Raw genomic sequence first — 24,105 nt, forward strand, 5'->3', positions numbered from 1 at the left:
TGGCGTCCAACTAATCTGGATGTATTCAACTCAGGTATGAAGCGAGTGACTGGGTTGATAAGTGAGTTGTGAGAGGATACTTTTAGAGAGATAAAGTATCAGTTCTCATTCATTGTGATGTGACTTGTCATGTGTGTTTCTTGAGATTTACAGTAGCATATGTGTACACACTACCGGTTGACAGGCTTATGTATACACACTGCCGGTTGACGGGCTTATGTGTACACACTGCCGGTTGACGGGCTTTTGTGTACACTTCCACGGGTCACGGATGACGGATCTGGTCTTACAAAAGGTTTGGATGATGACGTTATCTAAACGTCATACGGCTCCCGTCTGCCGTGAGCAACATACTTGAGCGTGGGCACTGATCGGACGGCAGCTGCTACTATGTGTGATTTACGGGTAACGAATAGGGGTATACGTTACGCGTATCATTAACACCCAATATTAAATTAAATAGCTCGGGTCATGCTGCTCAATGGAAGGAAGTGCAATAGGCCAGGAAGGAAATATGAAGGGGAAGAACATAGGGCTCAAAAGACTGATTATCTTAACATGTTGAATAAAACACGGTAACTTCAAAAGCTTGTGCCGCATACTATACTCCACAACAATACTTAACGACTGGCACCAGAAGAAAACAATATCATGATTAAGTGGATGTGTTAAAAGCAAGCCCATAGAGTCTTGTTAATGTATGGATCCGTAGATTCCATTTCATCCAAATGAACTTATGTAACAACAATGAGTCCTCACCGTTACCATAATCCTTAACCTTCCACACTCGAAAACTCGAATTATCCCAAGAAATATTAGCATACCGAATCAAACCATTTGACACCCCTAAGAAATGCTTACAAGCCTTATTGGCTTACTAATCTCACGTGGAAGCTCAATGGTTCTACATTCACCATTATGAGGATCGTAAGTAAATATACCACAAGTTGAAAGTGGATACCAAAGTAACAAACCGTTCCACGCCACAGCAATAGGACACATGTAATCCCAATCATAAAACAACAATTCATGATCAGAACTACAACTCGGCACATAGTACTCTTCAGTCCATCTTCCTGAACAAAATACTTCCAATTTTAATGTCCTTGATAAATGCCTGAATCGGAGTTAACAGTTTCAATTCTAACCACCTCTAAGCTGGTAACCCTTCCATCATCATAATCATATTGTGGATAACATATAAACCCTATATAAACAGTTATAACATTACTAGGAGGCGAAGGCAGCCTAAAATAATGTTTCGTTAAAGGATTACAAACGATAAAAATGATGGGACTACTTGAAGTTGTGCAACACAACACTAATCCGTTATTCAGAGCTAAGTATTGCAAAGCGTGTTGCTCTAGTTCGTGTTATAAGCAACCAAAGATAAGTTAAAAACAAGGAGACTCGAAAATGGGAGATTCAAATATCAAATTGATCCCATGATAGGACGGATCCTGTTATGATATGTAGGTTTTGATTGATAATAAAGAGTAAAGGGATATTCTTGAAAGGATAATGATTCTGATTATGATGATTAATCTAACATTTGATGAAAAATAAATTTGAAATTAACGAACGAAAGCGAGATGAAACGCATGTACAGAGATTAGCTGGTTTTAAAGAGACGAATTAGGATTTCAATTAATAGCTCGTCTGTGAGCTTATCGAATAGTGGCGGTAATAAGATTATGTAATTGATTAATATTTGCTTACTAGTTGAAGAATTGTTAAGCAGAACATCTGATTCCGTCAGACTACCACCAGACATCAGACACCAGTCACCACCGCCGAAAACTTTCGTTTTCAACGAAATCAGATTGAGGGAAATTGCATAAAACGATTTAGACAAAAATTTCAGTTGAAAGTTAATTGTCTTTTTAAAGAAATGACTTATATTTTCTTTTTTGAGAAAATTGTGCGGTTGGTCCAAGTTGTTTACATCATATGAAGTCGTTGGTCCATGAACTTTTTTTTGGGTGGTTGGTCCATGTGGTTTACAAAATGGGTGTGAGTGGTCCTTGTCAGTTACAGGCGTTAAAAATGTCGGTTACGTCATGTTCGATGCAAGTGAGGGTAATAACGTCATTTACTGTTTCTCTTCATTTTTCTTTTCCGTTTCTTCTTCTCTTTTTCTTCTTCTCCAGGTTAAAAACCCAGCAAAGATCAATGGGGACTTTTTCTTTCTAATCACCACTAACAAATTAAAATCAAACGTCTAACTATCAAACAAACTTTTCATATACTGAGAATTAATCAATCCCCAACAATCATTCCATAAATCCTAAATTAATCATTTCCCCTAGGTTTGATTTCAGTGGGTCAACAAAATAACCAGCAAATCTGGTTCCTCAACAAACACTTACATAAACACATATCTTGAACTCAAAACCCAGTTCTATATATTCAACTAAATTGTCAAAACCCATCACTAAACTCTTAATAAAAAAAAAGACACTAAAAATCAACAATGAGACATTTCTTGTTTTTATTCCAACAACTAAACTGCAACAGTTATCAATCAAAAACCTTCAAAATTAACGGAACTTACCTCATTGACTTAAACTGAAGATTTTGATATTCACGTCATCATGTCTGCAGCCTCTCGATTTCTACTTCCATGGTGATTCTTCATAGGCATATAGCAAGCTTATAAAGCACTCGATATCTACAACCATGGCGGTTGTGACTATTATTTGCTGGGTTTTTAACCTGGAGAAGAAGTCCCCATAAGTTTAAATCCTACGAGATCTGCGACTTCAATATCCACACAGACGATCCATATGTACCACCAACGAAATCAATACAAAATAACGATGGTATAAAAAGAATTACGGTTACCCGTCGGAGAATTACGAGGTCACCAATGTTTCGGTTGCTCAAAGTTAGAATATATATGTATATGTTCTTAGAGGTTTAATATTAATATATGTTTTTGGGTGATTTAAATTTTGGTAAAATATGTCTAAAATAACAAGAGTTTCGGGTGATTTTAAATTTTGGTAGAATATTATGTCTGTAATCTTATTGATTGAAGATTGAAGATTGAAGATTAGTGGTGGGAGAAATGAAAAAGGTAAAAGAACATAAGAGTGAAAGAGGCTTTTTAGTTTCGGTTTTTATTATGATAAAGAGCAAAGACTAAAGAGTGATTGAAAAAGATTGAGTTGTAAAGAATATGAAAAAAAAAATAAAAATACTCTTACATGCATCCAACATGATAGTATAAATCACATGAATCAACTGCGCAAATTTTTTTTTTTTTTGAAATTTTCTAATGACAACCTTAGGGTTGTCATTAAGAACTAACTTCCAACTAATTTCTCTTTACAATTCAAAACTGTAACTTCCACGTCAAATTCCTCCTCAAAAAGTCAATGTCTCATTTCCATCCTTTTTTGTTTAATGAAAGAAAAAAGGTTCTAAATAACTCCATATTCTCCACTATCCCATCACTTCAACACCATTTTCATCACAACTTTTTTCATTGTTCAGGTTCGTTCTGTATTCTTTTAATTTGTAATTATAAAATAAAATTATAATTAATTTTTATAAAACCAAGTGTGACTACAAGGAAATTGTAGTCGACATTTGTAATATGTCGTTTAATATGTCTGAGAAAATGAAAAAGGATTTGACTCGTGATGAAGGATTAAACTACCAGTTTCAAAGAACTATTATCAAGTTTATATGTTCTTGTTGGGCACCCTTATTATAGTATTTTTATTTTGTCAAATATATTATTTTGATCATGATCATCTCTGTTTTTGGATTAGGATCCTAATCACGTATAACGTTCACACGTGTACTGTTAGAAACCCCTTCACTTTATGAGAAGAATTACGTATAAATATGACGAGGTACAAAGATACTAGATGATCGATACTGCACAAGTTTCAATTGTGATTGAATCCAAAAAACAGAAAACTGTAACACGATGGAAAATTGGGAAGTTATTTAAAACCTTTTATTTTCATTTAATAAATAAAAGGGAAATGAGACATTGACTTTTTGGGGAAATTCTGGACGTGGGTATAGCAGTTAAAAATTAGGGACGGAAGTTTTGAATTGTAAAGGGAAATTAGTTGGAAGTTACCTCTTAATGACAAACCTAAGGGTTGTCATTAGAAAATTTCTTTTTTTTTTTTTTTTTACTTAAATAAGAAATATTAAATGAAACATTTTGTTTTTAGGTCCACGACAGTACTAAAACTCTCAATTTTGAAAAGACAACCATATACCGTCATGATAATGACATTTTAGTATGAAATCCTTCATAAATAAACATAAAAAAATACGGACAAAATAGAAACAATACAAGTGCAAACCAAATACCAACCAACACAACAAAAAGGAAAAGTAGAAAAAAGTTCTAAACAAATACGCAAACCGCCAACAAATCTAAACTAACAAGCGAAAGAATGAAACCTAACGAACCATCCCCTTCAAACAAGTTATTCATTTTCTTACGCAAGCACTTCTCCTCAACACTCGCCTTTTTGTCCTTAGTAATCGGCTTATGAAATTTGCATTACACCCTAATAACTTAATAGTCATTCAGGAACGAGAGAAGAACAAAAAAGTTGTTCTTCATCGAGGAAGAGGGAATCGAGACATCACACTCACAGACCACCCCTCCTCTGGCTTCTTCTTCCTGTAAATCCGTGAACACGACACATCAACCGAAGAGACCTTGCCCATACACTTTTCTTCTTGACTAAAATTGAGACACGTAGCCCAACACAGATTCCACAAGCCACGACGCCTTGTGATACCTCACATTATTTATGAAAACATCACAACATGAGCACTCCAACACACAACTCGAGTCCAAAGGGCCACAAACCCGAACCCGAAACAACTAACCGAGAACAAATAGGCATGCCATCACAAACTATAGCTTCTAAACTACCCAAATGAGAACTGTAAGCAACCAAAGACATAGAATCCACCACCTTCTCAACACTCGCATAATTCAATGCTTCTTGAATCACGATAAATTGGTGGGTGTATATATGACAGAGAAACGGCACAATTGTGACGACCCGGAAGTTTCCGACCAAATTTAAACTTGATCTTTAAATGATTTCGACATGATAAGCAAAGTCTGTTAAACTGAGTCTTAAAATTTTTGAACTGTTTACATGAATTCATTTAACCTTCGACCCCTCCCAACGATTCACGAACAATTGTGTGTAAATAAATGTGTATATCTGTAAGTATATATATATATATATATATATCTGTAAGTATATATATATATAATATATAATTATTAATATTAAATAAATAATAAATTGTAATATTAATATATGTAATTGCAAGTTAAAACATTGTTATGTTATTATTATCACTTTCATTATCAATCTTAAAATAAATATTAATATTAATGTTAATATCAGTATTATGAATATTATTATTTTAACATAATATATAGATGTAAAATTATGAACATTTAATTTGTCATATTATTATTACTAATATTATTATTATTATTATTATTAATATCATTTTTATTATAATTAGTAGTAAAATTATGATTTTAGTTATTATTAAGATTATTAATATTGTAATTACCATTATCATTAAAATAAGTATTAATATTATAAATAATATTATAAAAATAATATAATTGATCATTAATATTATAAATAATAACATTTTTAATATTGTTATTAATAATTATTATCATCATTATTGTTAATATTATTATTAATTATATAATAATTATTATTACTAGTATATTTATTATTGATATACTTATTTATTTATTAATACTAAATTGATACCACAGATATATAACTGGAATTAATTTTACATCTCAATCAAACTGTAATCTATTTTTGTTCATGCTTCCGAAATTGTTATACATCCAAATCAATTCGTACAAAATCAAAGATTCAATCTTAAGAACAAAAATCTGATAGAATCAAAAATAGATATAATAATTCAGTAAAATACAAAGATTGTTAGATATTGAACAGAGGAAGAATCGAATTCAGTTGCGTATCAACATCACTTTTCTTTTTATTTCATTATATCTGTCCTTCCTGTCTCCAACTTGTTACCCGTCCAGATGAATTTCTCAATACAAACAACCTAAATCAAATCAAACTGTTAGAAGAAATCGTACGATTCTGTTAGCCATCACTATTTAACTTATTTTTTTTGATTTCTTCTTCTTGTTTGAAGAATCCTGTATGCGTTTTGTTACACGTCTTATCAAATTGCAATAACATACAAATATGAACGAAGAGAACACAAAACATCAACACCCTCGCTATCAATCCACTCTCACTCTCAAGCACTTTTCCTATAAAGATATATATTCACACATACAAAATAGATATATACATACCTTTTATTTTCTCTTTGATGAACCGACTCGTGATCACTAACACAAAACAACCATTATCACTAAACCACCACCATCGAACTATTACTATACGACTGTTATACTTGCTCGACTAACCATTGGAACATCATTAATTATATCATTATCATCTTCACCGAATGTACTGCTATTAACAAGTAAGCTCACCAACAAACTCACTAAAATGTTTCCTGTAATGAACGACCCAAACCACCACATCATGAATTTCAAGTTAATCGAACCATCTCTATCACTATTTCTGTTTTCCATCATGACTCACCCTCACCATCTTGAGCCATCACCATGAACCACCACCCTATCCACAACCACCTTCATCATCAACAACCACGAAACCGCCCCCACTCTTCTTCAACATTTTTTTCTTTCTCGTTTGCAATGACCGAAGCACTCACACCTCCTTTTATATTTATCGTGTGCATGTGCATACTTGAGAGCCCCACAAATTACTTTGGGTCAATAATAATACTAGTGATCATAATTGTTTAGACAAAGCATAATTATTGTCGATTTTTTTGGAAAGAACACAAAAATCAAACGTCTTTTTGGTATGGACCCGTGAGTGCACCTATTGTATTATACCCAACTCATTTTATAGCTAACCACCACAATTGTTAACTACTACAGCATTTGTTTTTCTTTGGGGCCGACCAAGTGGGTCAATCAAAAGGAAAAGGGACATTAATATTTAAGCAACTATGATGATTTGTGTAAAGCATATGATAATGGGTCGTTATTGATGAGTAGATAACCCACTTAAATTAATTAAGGATATAGAAAAAGATTTAATTGATTGTGGCATGTTTTTTTTTTTTTTTTTTGCTTTTCCCTTGCTGTGGTGGGCGACATACACCAAGCAAGTAACCCCACAATTGCATGATTAAATCTATACGTGTAGTAACCCGAACTAATCTATTCGGACAAAGTCCATATCGATTACAAACGAATTACAATAGTTGATAACATCGCGAGGTACTTGACCTCTATATGATACATTTTACAAACGTTGCATTTATTCTTAAAAGGCAATCTATTATTACATCGAGAGTTGACATGTTCACCTAACATTTCATAATATCCAAATGACCTAATCTGCCATTTACTTAATAATAATCTCTATGAACTTCAATGACTCGAATGCAACGTCTTTTGATATATGTCATGAATGGCCCCAAGTAATATCCTTAGTATGAGCTAATGCACAGCGGAAGACTTAATTCGTACCTGGAAATAACATGCTTTAAAACGTCAACATAAAGTTGGTGAGATATATAGGTTTGATGCTAGCAGCGTTATAACTATGGACCACAATATTTCATATATTAAACATAATGCACTCGCAGGTGTATGAAAAGTAGTTGAGCACTTGGTAACCATACTTAACTAAAAGCAATCGCAGCATATTCTTAAATAACCACTACACCGTACCAAGTGTAGTATACAGAGACGAAGTACTGTGCAACCGTTGAATACTGGTCGTCCAGTCCGGTTGGGGATGTCAGCCCGATAGATCTATCAACAGGATTCGCGTTTACGCTCCTTACGTAAATAGTAGTTACCAAGTATAAAGAGATATGCCATGGTACAACTCAACTTAGAATTTATTTTTGATCACTTGTGTCCATAACGTAAATCATAGAATGCATGTATTCTCATCCCAAAATATTTAGAGTTTAAAAGGGACTATATACTCACCATACTGTATTTTGTAGTAAAAATACATATAACATCATTTAACATGTGCAAGGTTGGCCTCGGATTCACGAACCTATAATATTTGTATATATTAACACGTATATTTGTAACCTAACAAAGTTGTATATATGTTATAATATATTAAATTGTAGCTTATTGTTATGCATATATAATGTTTCAAAATTAATATTTATATTTTTATGCGTCTTTATATTATCATTTATATTATCTTAAAATATCTTATATATTATATGTGAATTAGTTATTATTATAATTAATAATATTTCATATAAAAATATAGTATGTAGTATACTTTTATATATAATCTCTTTTGTTGGTAAAATTAACAATTATAATACTGTTAAAATAAATATAATAATACTAATACTTAGATATAAAATGAAACATGATAATTTTACTAAATATGATACTTATAATAATATAATTGTAAAAATAATAGTTTTTAATAACAATACTAATAATGATAATATCAGTAGCTTTTAATAAAATGAAGAATTTAATAATAATAATAATGATAAAATTAATAATTTTGATATTAATACTTAATATCCAATAATAATAATAATAATAATAATAATAATAATAATAATAGTAAAAGTAATAAAAGAGTACCCTTTGGATCTTTTTCTAAAAAGAATTGCCCAGGACGGGGCTTGAACTCGAGACCTCTCACTCACGCACAAACCTTCCTTGCCATTGAGTTGTTTTGTGATATTCGAAATAAGTTCTATTTTAATTTCTATAACCCGAAATTTTTCTGTTCTCGATCTTCTCTTCTATCAGACTCATTTGAATTCAGCCCACCAAGATTATTTTGGGTTTCGATCCACACAGAACTTCAAAGCCCAATCGAAAAATTAATTCTACGGCCCACTATCTAAACGTGTTTATGGCACAATTTAACATCTATAATAGTTCAACACAAATTTGAGTCTGCTGTATATGGAACTTAGGATTCCAAGGAACACTTCATAAATCCTGACCCCATCGTGACCCTCTCCCACACAACTTGTCTTCATCTAATCCCACTTGCGTATTTTTAATATAGATCATAGCATTGTTTTAATCAATTTGTCCACATCTTCTATATCTTAATATTATATAACACTATATTATACGTACCATTTACATTAATATGGTTTTGAAAATAGAAGGAGGTGCAGCAGAGTTGTAGTTAACAACCTCAAAACAGCAAAGAAAAATGACGGTTTGTGAGATGGTTTGATCAACGAATTGCAGCAATAATTCATCAGGTTTTAAAAGCAAGGAGGTGATGTTTGAGTATCGACTGAAACAATCAGGTGTATAAAGTATAAAAGGAGAGGTTTTGATGTAGGCGGTGATAGTTGTAGAGTGGAATAGGTCACTAAGGTGGTTCGACTTTTATGTGAGAAGCTGACCGGAACAGGATCTAGTAACAGGTGACGGTTTGTTGGTGTTCCCAGAACATAAACCGTATAGTAGTAGCAACTAGTCCATGGGTTTGAAACACAAAGAAGACATAAATATTACTCCGTACATGAATATGGCGGTTTGTGGTGTTGGTGCTTGATAGAAAAACAGAAACTAAAGTGGTAGTTGTTCAATGGAGGATGATGGCTTGAGTGTGGTTCTTGTGGTGAAGATGGTGGTAACGACCGAGTTATTGATCAGGGTGATGGTGATTGTTCATGAAGATGATCATGGCTATTTTTTTTAAGAGAAACCAAATTATGGTGATGAGTGTAGCTATGGTAGTGGATGATGGAAGATGATGTATGAGCTGAATGATTTAACTCCTCTCATTAAACAATTCGTTCAATTATATAGCAATATGATTTTGACAGTTTACTTACTCAGGGACAAAATAAATAAATATGAATTTGTTAAATTCATAGATTGGTACGGCTGATTGATACATGAAAACGTTTATTAGAGATGCAAACAAAAGCATACACAGTTGATAGATATGTGTAACAATTTTGAGAAGAAACCAAAAAAAAATTAAACAGACTGATAAGGATATGCATGTGGCTTTTACTGATGGCGAGTCCCAAAAAAAATATACAAAAACTATATTAATTAATTGTACACATGTATCTACATCTATATTTAATCTGTATATATATTTCTGTATATATATATATATATCTGTTTTATATATTTATTTATATATATTTGTTTATATAGTTGTTTATATATAACTATAATTCATATATATATATATATATATATATATATATATATATATATATATATATATATATATATATATATATATATATATATATATACCTTATATTGTAATATTAATGATACAAATAGTGATAATAATAGTGAAATTAATAGTAATAATATTAACATTACAATTATATTACTATCTGTTATATAACTTATTGAATCCTTAGTATTTACTTAAGTATAGAATTTGTTTACACATATATATTTATATATTTATTTACACACATTTGTTCGTGAATTGCCGGGCACCGTCAAAGGGTAATTGATTATCCGAATAGATTTCAAACTTTCTAGACTCAATATTATAGATTTTTCTTATCGTATCGGAAACATATAAAGATTAAAGTTTAAATTTGGTCGGAAATTTTCGGGTCATTACAGTACCTACCCGTTAAAGAAATTTCGTCCCCGAAATTTGATAGAGGTTGTCATGGATAACAATAAGAATGTTTTCATGACGAATATGAGTTGACATAATAGGGTTTTATCAACATTGAGTAATACTGATAAAATAATTGAGTTACTCGAAGCGTATGAGTGAAGTTATCACAAAAGAGTGAAAAGTTTCGTCTTAACTTTTGACGTAGTCATGGTGGATTTCCGGAATTCAAGGAATTTAAGAAAATCTTCCGATCAGAAAGAAAATGTAATAGCATGATTTATTAGCAACTGTTGGAATTACAGAAGAACAGAAATATCAAGGAAATATTTCTGTGATATGCTTAGAAATTAAGTAGAATGAAAGAGTCGTGTAACATGACACATGATGATGGTACTGTGGATCATCACATTCCATTAGAAACTCAACATGACTTACTGTAATATAATGACGTTGATCAAGTGTCATTATATTATACTAATTCATGCATCAATTCCCAACACTGCTTCAAAACATTCCTATTTTAAATTCGGAGGTTTCAGAATTTAGAAACTACACATTCGAAATATGTAATTCTTAGGGATAGATGTTATAGGTATGACGGGAGAAGTTTTGTGAGATTTTCAAAATACTGATTGCTGTTTTCGTCAAAAGGGATGACGATCTGCTGGTACATCAACTGATGATGTCATGAAATATAAAAGGTTCTCCGGTAACGATAGCGAAAGGACAATGTATATATATCGAGGTTATAATAAGACTAGTTTTACTGAGAAGTCGGAGTTAACTTGCTGAAGCTGCGGCAAAATTGGTTACTTTGAAAAGGAATCATAAGGTTGTTTTTGCTAATAAATGCTAAAGGATTCGACGCGGTTACGGGTTAAACTATGACTTTGGGTTCAAGAGTTTTTCAGATGCATAAATATATGCAAAGATCTTTTCTTCCATAGATGAGGTGCGGTTGGTTCAACCTCTCGATTGAGGTGTTTTCAAGAATCATGAAAGATTTGAACGCGAATTGTAACTGTCGAGGTACAAATGAGGTTTAAGATGAAATCAAGTGGCAAACTTGAAGAATTATTTAGTTTCATATGTTATAATCAATATTTTAATTCATTTTAATCCTCCAAAGTTAGCAGTCCAATGGTCCAATAATTCATATACAGTTATATATATATTATTCGAATTAATTAATACGTATCGTGACCCGTGTACCGGTATCAGTATTGATCACAACTCAAACCATATATATATTTCGGAATCAACTCCAATCCTGTATAGCCAACTCCAACATTCACATATAGAGTGTCTATGGTTGTTCCGAAATATATATATAGATGGGTCGATATGATAGATCGAAACCTTGTTTACGTGTCCCGTTATTTAGAGTGCGTAAAATAAATAAATATATATCATGACCCGTGTACAACGTATTGTCTCAGAATTAATCCGACGTATTGTGTACATGTGTCCCGATTTAAAATGCGTAAAAGTAAATAACAGAAATTAAATAACGATAAATAAAATTACGAGAATGTAAATTGCGATAATATAAATTGCGATAAATAAAATGTAATCAGTTAGTTGGGAACAGTTAGCTAGGAACAGTTAGCGTGGATCCTTAACAGAATTTCAATTAGTTAATTTGTTTGTTTCTAACAAATTTTATTTTGTCCAATGTTTTCTTCGTTATGCCACTTGTTGGATTCTGATAGATCAAAATCCAAATATGAAATTTGAATGGAAATGGCTATTCTGTGGTGAACGGATACGTATATCGGTGATCGTAAGTAGGATAGTAAATGACCGTTGAATCAGATTCGAAGAATGTACAGTGTAACTCATTAATGTGAAATCTAAATATTCCTCAGGTATTACCTACCCGTTAAAATATTTTTCATCATTAACAGTTTGTACGAAAGAATTTTTAATTACAATCTTTATGAAAATATACTTGCATATATATTCTCTTCAGATGTAATCATGGATTTAATGAGTCAAAAATATATTAAACTCATTTGATTTATCGTTAGAACTAGAATACATAATCTCTAAAACTTTAGAAATTACATAATCACCATGTCGAGCGAGGATGAATGAAGTAGAACGATTCGTAAAGTGAAGATAATCGATGTAGAACAATATGTAGGACGAAGATCATACTCGAAGTATAGATGGTGATATTGAGGTGTGTGATGTTGATATCCGAGGCATAGATTATGATGTTGAGACGTGTGATTCGGATGTGGTTGTTGGTGGTGGAAATGATACGGTTGGTGTTGATGATGGTGATGCCGTTGATGATGGTGATGCTGCTGGTACCGAAGCTTGCGATGTTGATGTTACTGACGGTACTGGTTATGCTGCCGGTGCTGCTGCTGGTGTTTGTAACCTTCGCACCATGTTCTCCAAAGCTACTACCCTAGCGTGAAGCTCGTTGACTTCTTCTATTACGCCGGGGTGATTGTCGGTTCGAACGAGCGGATAAATGAAATCTAGGATTTGATGTAGCATATAATCGTGACGAGATACTCTGGAAATGAGAGAGAAAATGGTTTCTTGAATAGGTTCGCCGGTAAGTGCTTCAGGTTCATCGCCAAGAGGGCAATTCGGTGGATGGAAGGGATCACCCTCTTCTTGTCTCCAATAATTTAGTATATTACGAACCCAACAGATGAATTGGGGGTGGCTGATAAATTGATTCAATTCTGGTGACGCTGCTTCTGAGGCTGGAGTGGAACTCTATATCGGAATCCGAGGGACTTGAACTAGTGGTGAGTTCCATTTCGTACGATTAGATAAAGGGTTTTCGATATGAAATGAATTTCGGATATCGGATGATATTCTAATTACATAGAATATCTATGTGTAGTACAGAAGATCTCGTAGATTACGGAGAGAATTTTGGAAACGTGTCAGACAAGATTTAATGTGATGAGATGTGAATTTATCCGTACACCGTCTATGCAATAATTGCAATAAGACGCGTCGAGACTGAAAATGACAAGTAGATATTTTTCAACAAATGGTGGTAAGCAAACACTTTCTAACATGCAGGCCAGGTTCAAGTCTAGACTTACTAATATAACCTAACAACACTAGGTCAAAGTCCAGACTCACTAATGCATCTAAACAACTACCAGTTAGACACACTTATGCAAGACCTGGTTCGCTAAGACCACCGCTCTGATACCAACTGTAGTAACCCGAACTAATCCATCCGGACGAAGTCCATATCGATTACAAACGAATTATAATAGTTGATAACATCGCGAGGTACTTGACCTCTATATGATACATTTTACAAACGTTGCATTTATTCTTAAAAGGCAATCTATTATTACATCGAGAGTTGACATGTTCACCTAACATTTCATAATATCCAAATGACCTAATCTGCCATTTACTTAATAATAATCTCTATGAACTTCAATGACTCGAATGCAACGTCTTTTGATATATGTCATGAATGGCCCCAAGTAATATCCTTAGTATGAGCTAATGCACATCGGAAGACTTAATTCGTACCTGGGAATAACATGCTTTAAAACGTCAACATAAAGTTGGTGAGATATATAGGTTTGATGCTAGCAGCGTTATAACTATGGACCACAATATTTCGTATATTAAACATAATGCACTCGCAGGTGTATGAAAAGTAGTTGAGCACTTGGTAACCATACTTAACTAAAAGCAATCGCAGCATATTCTTAAATAACCACTACACCGTACCAAGTGTAGTATACAGAGACGAAGTACTGTGCAACCGTTGAATACTGGTCGTCCAGTCCGGTTGGGGATGTCAGCTCGATAGATCTATCAACAGGATTCGCGTTTACGCTCCTCACGTAAATAGTAGTTACCAAGTATAAAGAGATATGCCATGGTACAACTCAACTTAGAATTTATTTTTGATCACTTGTGTCCATAACGTAAATCATAGAATGCATGTATTCTCATCCCAAAATATTTAGAGTTTAAAAGGGACTATATACTCACCATACTGTATTTTGTAGTAAAAATACATATAACATCATTTAACATGTGCAAGGTTGGCCTCGGATTCACGAACCTATAATATTTGTATATATTAACACGTATATTTGTAACCGAACAAAGTTGTATATATGTTATAATATATTAAATTGTAGCTTATTGTTATGCATATATAATGTTTCAAAATTAATATTTATATTTTTATGTGTCTTTATATTATCATTTATATTATCTTAAAATATCTTATATATTATATGTGAATTAGTTATTATTATAATTAATAATATTTCATATAAAAATATAGTATGTAGTATACTTTTATATATAATCTCTTTTGTTGGTAAAATTAACAATTATAATACTGTTAAAATAAATATAATAATACTAATACTTAGATATAAAATGAAACATGATAATTTTACTAAATATGATACTTATAATAATATAATTGTAAAAATAATAGTTTTTAATAACAATACTAATAATGATAATATCAGTAGCTTTTAATAAAATAAAGAATTTAATAATAATAATGATAAAATTAATAATTTTGATATTAATACTTAATATCCAATAATAATAATAATAATAATAATAATAATAATAATAATAATAATAATAATAATAATAATAATAATAATAATAATAATAATAATAATAATAATAGTAAAAGTAATAAAAGAGTACCCTTTGGATCTTTTTCTAAAAAGAATTGCCCAGGACGGGGCTTGAACTCGAGACCTCTCACTCACGCACAAACCCTCCTTGCCATTGAGTTGTTTTGTGATATTCGAAATAAGTTCTATTTTAATTTCTATAACCCGAAAATTTTCTGTTCTCGATCTTCTCTTCTATCAGACTCATTTGAATTCAGCCTACCAAGATTATTTTGGGTTTCGATCCACACAGAACTTCAAAGCCCAATCGAAAAATTAATTCTACGGCCCACTATCTAAACGTGTTTATGGCACAATTTAACATCTATAATAGTTCAACACAAATTTGAGTCTGCTGTATATGGAACTTAGGATTCCAAGGAACACTTCATAAATCCTGACCCCATCGTGACCCTCTCCCACTCAACTTGTCTTCATCTAATCCCACTTGCGTATTTTTAATATAGATCATAGCATTATTTTAATCAATTTGTCCACATTTTCTATATCTTAATATTATATAACACTATATTGTACGTACCATTTACATTAATATGGTTTTGAAAATATCAGGAGGTGCAACAGAGTTGTAGTAAACAACCTTAAAACAGCAAAGAAAAATGACGGTTTGTGAGATGGTTTGATCAACGAATTGCAGCAACAATTCATCAGGTTTTAAAAGCAAGGAGGTGATGTTTGAGTATCGACTGAAACAATCAGGTGTATAAAGTATAAAAGGAGAGGTTTTGATGTAGGCGGTGATAGTTGTAGAGTGGAATAGGTCACTAAGGTGGTTCGACTTTTGTGTGAGAAGCTGACCGGAACAGGATCTAGTAACAGGTGACGGTTTGTTGGTGTTCCCAGAACATAAACCGTATAGTAGTAGCAACTAGTCCATGGGTTTGAAACACAAAGAAGACATAAATATTACTCCGTACATGAATATGGCAGTTTGTGGTGTTGGTGCTTGATACAAAAACAGAAACTAAAGTGGTAGTTGTTCAATGGAGGATGATGGCTTGAGTGTGGTTCTTGTGGTGAAGATGGTGGTAACGACCGAGTTATTGATCAGGGTGATGGTGATTGTTCATGAAGATGATCATGGCTATTTTTTTTAAGAGAAACCAAATTATGGTGATGAGTGTAGTTATGGTAGTGGATGATGGAAGATGATGTATGAGCTGAATGATTTAACTCCTCTCATTAAACAATTCGTTCAATTATATAGCAATATGATTTTGACAGTTTATTTACTCAGGGACAAAATAAATAAATATGAATTTGTTAAATTCATAGATTGGTACGGCTGATTGATACATGAAAACGTTTATTAGAGATGCAAACAAAAGCATACACAGTTGATAGATATGTGTAACAATTTTGAGAAGAAACCAAAAAAAAAATTAAACAGACTGATAAGGATATGCATGTGGCTTTTACTGATGGCGAGTCCCAAAAAAAATATACAAAAACTATATTAATTAATTGTACACATGTATCTACATCTATATTTAATCTGTATATATATTTCTGTATATATATATATATATATATATATATATATATCTGTTTTATATATTTATTTATATATATTTGTTTATATAGTTGTTTATATATAACTATAATTCATATATATATATATATATATATATATATATATATATATATATATATATATATATATATATATATATATATATATATATATACCTTATATTGTAATATTAATGATACAAATAGTGATAATAATAGTGAAATTAATAGTAATAATATTAACATTACAATTATATTACTATCTGTTATATAACTTATTGAATCCTTAGTATTTACTTATGTATAGAATTTGTTTACACATATATATTTATATATTTATTTACACACATTTGTTCGTGAATTGCCGGGCACCGTCAAAGGGTAATTGATTATCCGAATAGATTTCAAACTTTCTAGACTCAATATTATAGATTTTTCTTATCGTGTCGGAAACATATAAAGATTAAAGTTTAAATTTGGTCGGAAATTTCCGGGTCATTACAGTACGCTACGGAATATATGATGGCAGATATTTGAATTACATTTCTGTGGGATGTGGACTTGTTGTTTAGTGGGCTCTTGAGCTTCTTTTAATTTAAAACAGTTAACGAACGAGCCATAGATATTGTCTTTCTTAAACTGCTTACGGTATGGTGGTGATATTAAAAGTGATAATGATGAATAGTAATAATTATGATCATGATGATTATGATCACAAAAGTCGTGATGATGATAGTGATGTTGATGATGTAGTATGATCGATGATGAGATGAGTATGTGAGGTTAATGAGTGTGATTATGATGATGACGTTTATGTGAAAATGATGATGTCGAAGGAAATGATTAATATGATGATGCTAGAGTTGCTATTTGATCGAGCACACTACACGTTTAGTTTAAGGATTTTTATTAAGACGACATGTATTACGAGTTAAAAGAGTTTTAGGTGTTAATTAAAACAGAAAATGAGAAGTAGAGGATTGGTTAGAAGGGGTTTCGGGTTAGCGGGACGTCGCGGGTTCAAACCCGGACTTGGGCATTTTTTAAGGGCTACTTCTTTGAGGTAGTATTTCTATTACCATTACTGTTATTATTATTATTATTATTATTATTATTATTATTATTATTATTATTATTATTATTATTATTATTATTATTATTATTATTATTATTATTATTATTATTACTATTATCATTATCATTATCATTATCATTATCATTATCATTATTAGTATTATTATTATTAATATTATTATTTTATTAGCATTATGATCATTACTATCATTTTTACTATTATTAGTAACATTATTATTTTTATAAGAACTAAATTATTATTATTTACAATATTACTATTACTATTAGTATTATTATTATTATTATTATTATTATTATTATTATTATTATTATTATTATTATTATTATTATTATTATTATTATTATTACAATAAAAATTATTATTTAAAATACTTATATAAAACATATATAAAAGTATATAAAGATATAAAAATATAACCAATTGAAATAATATATATAGTAATATATAACTTGTTCGATTACGAGTATATGTGTTAATGTATATATAAATGATATAGGTTCGTGAATCCGAGGCCAACCTTGCATTGTCCAGTTCCGTCGTATGCATATTTTTACTACAAAATATCGTATTGTTGTAACATCCCGCCTTTTTCCGTTTACTTTTCCGTTTAACTATTTAAGTTCCGTTATATGTTTATAACACATCCCGTTAATATGCGTTGAATTATCTCGTTTAGGTAATTCCCGCACCCGGTTTAAAGTTGAGGGACCAAACTTGCCAAGGGTTGAAACTTTTGACTAGGTCAAAGAGTCAACCCTCATTCTCATCCATTCAATCCCATCTCTTTCACTCTTACTACTTCAACTTTTCTCTCAACTTCCATACAAAGATTCATCATCCAAAATCGAGCTAGCGGTCGTCTTGCCAAACAAATTACATATTTGAACTCCTCGTGATCTCCTCTTCGATTCCATACCAACTTCATCTCATTTGGGTAACTTTCTAAAATCACTAGATTTTGTGTTCTTGATGTTTTTAACTTATAAAAGTGTTAATTAGTGTCTATGGCTCAAGTCTAACATGAATATATGATTTATATGCTCGATCTCGTTGTTTTAGTGTAACTAGCATGAACTTGAATTTTGGTGTGTGGTTCTTGAATTTTGGATGATCATATGTTGTTTGATGATGAAAGTTCATGTTTAAATTGTGTTCCTAACATCACTAGCTTCAAATTGGTATGTAGGTTGACATGGATTAGTTTCATAATCATGATTGTTGAATTTGTGATTTTGGGTTAGGGTTTGATAGAAGTAAATTGAATCTTGATGCATTAAATGCTTGATAATGTTAATTGTAAGTGTTAGGTTGTGTTGTATGCTTAATTACCTTCGAAACGGCATACCGTTCATGTAATTTGGTTGCCAAATCATTTAATTGCATTTATGACTTGTATGCATTGAATGAGGAACATTAATTGCGGTTTTTGGTTGTTGCAAGTGGAAGTTTGATTGATGATATGTGTTTAGTTGTTTTACTCGTCAAGATACCTTTCCAACGATGTATGATAGGCGTTATAAGAGTTTGCGGGTCAAGAGTTGTGTTAGAAAAGGTTTTGGTTCGTGCACACTTTGAAAAACTGCCAGAATTCTCTGCACAGGTACCCGCGCGGCGCGCCATATACCCGCGCGGCGCGCCGTTTGGGTCTGTCCAACATGGTCAAATTTCGAATAATGTTTGCTATGCTACGCACCTCCGATTCACATGTAACTTGTCCTAACATGCTCATACATGATTAAAAACCTCAGAAAAATAGTTCGGGACACGACCCGAACGTGTTGACTTTTTTCGTTGACTTTGACCGACCAAGTTTGACTTTTTGTCAAACTTAATCAATTAATTATGCAATCTTTCTAACATGCTTTTATACTTGTGTCTTGCATAAAACTTGATGATTTGATTCACATGCTATATTAATCGAGTCGTATTGAGCCATAGGACTAATTGAACATCTTTGACCCTTCGTGACTATCGTTATTGATACAACCTATTTGTTTAGGTCAAGACTAGCATTGTTCTTTGCACACGTTACTTGTCGAAGTACTTTTTGGTTCGTGCATACAAGGTGAGATCATAGTCCCACTTTTACTCTTTTAACTTACTTTTGGGATGAGAAAACATAAACGATACTTTTGAACTAAGTGAACACAAGAACGGGAAAACAAACATTCTACATACGAGTTTAGAACGAAAATCCCCAATCCGATTATCATTAGTTACATCAGATGGTGTAAGCGAGAACTTATGTTATATGGCCATATGGGTTTGACAAACCCTCATTCAAACGGTTCGCTACCGTTTACGAATGAAATATATTTTCGGGAACAGTGTTGTTCTAGCACTAATTGATGGGGTATTCAACGGACGGAACGTTAAGCTTTGATAATTGGGTGCTCGTGAATATTAACTTTTAGAATGTACTATGGCTTTATCGATGTTGCAAATCTTGTGGTTCAACTTACTATTACTCATTTACTTATTTAAACCTATGATTTCACCAACGTTTTCGTTGACAGATTCCCTATGTTTTTCTCAGGTCCTTGAACTTAGGTGATACATGCTTCCGCTCATACTATTTGATACTTGCATTGGATGTCGAGTATACTTGCATACGTGGAGCGTCTTTTTGACTACTTTTAATCGTGTCGCACGTGTTTCATACAAACTCTAAACATTGTTATGTACTTGTTATGGAAACTACTTTTGTAAACTTTGAAACACCCTTATTTATGAAATGAATGCGACATACTTTTCGGTCAAACTTTGTTATAAAGACTTACGACCATGTAATGGGACCATACGTAGATGACGCCGTCATTTGACGATTTGTCGGGGTCGCTACAAGTGGTATCAGAGCTTTGGTTGTAGGGATTTAGAGTTCATTGGTGTCAACCCCGAGTCTTAGGGTACATTGGTGAGTCTAGACTACAACCGGCATATAGACTTGACGTAGGAATTACTTGACTATTTGTGCATTTATACTCGAACTCTCTTACTCATATCTACTCTTATCCTATCTAAATCTTGCGTTGTATAATTTAATTGACACGCCACCTTGACTATATGATGTAATGTCGAATGCACATATGAATTAGGGTAATGTAATTCCCGGAAATTATATTACGGTGACTCATATGAACATACCGACATTATGACATAAAGAATTTAAGGCGGGTCAAGGATAATTTTCTCTCTATCTTTATCCCATATCACGGTTAGTATTATTTAGAATACTAACCAACGGTATTCTTTTGTTTTGAAGGAACAATGGCTCCTCGTCGTGTACGCCGCAATGAAACTCCCGAACAAGCTCTCGAACGGATGATAGCTACCGCCGTAGATGCGGCCATGGCCGGTCACTCTTCCAACAACAATAACAATAACAACAACCACAACAACAACAACAACAATGGGGCCGGTAACTCAAACGAGGGATGCTCCTACAAAGCTTTCATGGGGTGCAAACCTCACACTTATGATGGAACCGGTGGACCGGTTGTGCTTACTCGTTGGTTTGAACAAACCGAGGCCGTCTTTAGCATAAGCGGTTGTCGGGATCAAGACAAGGTCAAATACTCCACCCACACGTTCTCCGGTGTTGCTCTCACTTGGTGGAACACCTATGTTCAATCGGTGGGTACCGATGAAGCTCATGCCCTCTCTTGGGCCGATTTGAAGGAAAAGATGATTGTCGAATACTTTCCGCGCTAAGAAACCCGAAAGCTCGAGGAAGAACTAAGAGCTTTGAAAGCGGTCGGAAATGATCTTAAGGCTTATAATCAACGCTTCGCCGAACTATCCTTGATGTGTCCTAATCTTGTTAACCCCGAATCTCAAAGGATTGAGCTCTACATGCTCGGTCTTCCAAAAAGCATCAAACAAGGGGTGATGTCATCCAAACCCACTACTCATCAAGCCGCTATGAACATGGCTCGCCAATTAATTGAAACGGTTGACGAAATCGTAGTACCGGCTCCTAAGGCCGAGGACAAGTCGGGTGGCAACAAAAGGAAATGGGAAGCCACTCCATCAACTAACTACAACAACAACACCTTCACCAAAAAGCACTTCAACAACGACGGCAAGAAGGGTTATGTCGGAAACTTACCTTTGTGCAACAAGTGCCACAAACATCATTACGGCGAATGTAACAAGCTAATTTGTCACCGTTGCCAAGGGGTTGGTCATAGGGCCAACAATTGCACAAGCACCGCCCCCGTCGCTCGAAAGGGGCCCAATCCTCCAAAAACGGTCACTTGTTACGAATGTGGCCAAACGGGCCATTATAAGAACGAATGCCCGAAAAAGAAAACCAACCCCAACAACCGAGGCCGAGCCTTTAACATCAACATCGAGGAAGCCCGAGATGACAACGAACTAGTCACGGGTACGTTTCTTCTCAACAACTCTTATGTTACTTGCTTATTCGATTCGGGTGCCGATAAATGTTTTGTGTCCAAGACTTTAGCTCCTACCCTTTGCACTCCACCACACCCTTTAGATACTACTTATTCCATCGAAGTGGCCGACGGAAAACTCTTAAGTGCCGACACATACTACCGGGGGTGTACTTTGAAAATTTTGGGTAAGGAATTTGAAATTGACTTGATACCCATGGAACTAGGAAGCTTTGATGTAATAATCGGTATGAATTGGTTAGTCAAAACGAAATCTCACATTCTTTGTGATCTTAACGCAATCCGAATTCCTATCGAGAATGGTGAACCTTTGATCGTCTATGGCGATAAGAGTTGCACCGGACTCAACCTCGTTTCGAGTATTAAAGTTAGAAAACTACTCCGTAAGGGTTGTTTTGCGATCCTTGCTCACGTTAAGAAAGTCGAGTCCGATGAGAAGCACATCGATGATGTGCCAATTGTTAGTGACTACTCCGATGTATTTCCCGACGAATTGCCGGGTCTTCCACCTCATCGACCGGTTGAATTTCAAATCGATCTTATTCCAGGAGCCGCACCCGTAGCGCGTGCACCATATAGACTCGCTCCATCTGAAATGCAAGAATTGCAAAGTCAAATCCAAGAACTACTTGATCGTGGTTTTATCCAACCTAGCCATTCACCTTGGGGCGCTCCGATTTTGTTCGTCAAGAAGAAAGACGGATCCCTACGAATGTGCATTGATTATCGTGAACTAAACAAATTGACGGTTAAGAACCGATATCCTCTTCCTCGCATTGATGACCTTTTTGATCAACTACAAGGTTCTCGTGTATACTCAAAAATCGATCTCCGTTCGGGTTATCATCAACTAAGGGTTAAAGGGGAAGATGTCTCCAAAACCGCTTTCCGGACTCGTTATGGTAGTTATGAATTCCTTGTCATGCCTTTCGGTCTCACTAACGCACCGGCGGTGTTCATGGATCTCATGAACCGCGTGTGCAAACCTTACCTCGACAAATTCGTTATCGTGTTCATCGATGATATTTTGATCTATTCTAAAAACAAAGAGGAACACAAAGAACATCTCCGACTCGTGCTTGAACTCTTGAGAAAAGAACAACTCTATGCCAAGTTCTCCAAGTGTGAATTTTGGTTGAAGGAAGTTCAATTCCTCGGTCATGTTGTAAGTGATCAAGGCATTAAAGTCGATCCCGCAAAAATCGAAGCCATTAGTAAATGGGAGACTCCTACTACTCCTACTCAAATTCGTCAATTCTTGGGTCTCGCCGGATACTATCGTAAATTCATCAAGGATTTCTCCTTAATCGTTCGCCCTCTAACCGCGTTAACTCACAAGGAACGAAAATTCGTTTGGACATCCGAACAAGAAACTGCTTTTCAAATCTTGAAAACTAAGCTAACCACCGCTCCTATCTTGTCACTTCCCGAAGGCAATGATGATTTTGTTGTATATTGTGATGCCTCGAAAAACGGTTATGGATGCGTATTAATGCAACGACAGAAAGTCATTGCTTATGCCTCTCGACAACTCAAAGTCCATGAACGAAACTACACGACACATGATCTTGAACTCGGTGCCGTCATCTTTGCACTTAAGTTATGGAGACATCATCTTCTTGGTACCAAAAGTACCATCTTTACCGATCACAAAAGTCTCCAACATATCTTCGATCAAAAGCAATTAAATATGAGAC

General features: G+C 33.5%; 1 pseudogene; it reads right to left on the bottom strand.

Moving 5' to 3' along the window:
* Positions 1–406: 406 nt before the first annotated feature.
* On the bottom strand, positions 407–1,774 carry LOC139857801 (uncharacterized; annotated as a pseudogene).
* Positions 1,775–24,105: the final 22,331 nt, after the last annotated feature.

This window comes from Rutidosis leptorrhynchoides, chromosome 7, assembly GCF_046630445.1.
Source record: "Rutidosis leptorrhynchoides isolate AG116_Rl617_1_P2 chromosome 7, CSIRO_AGI_Rlap_v1, whole genome shotgun sequence".
In the NCBI taxonomy this organism is placed as follows: domain Eukaryota; kingdom Viridiplantae; phylum Streptophyta; class Magnoliopsida; order Asterales; family Asteraceae; genus Rutidosis; species Rutidosis leptorrhynchoides.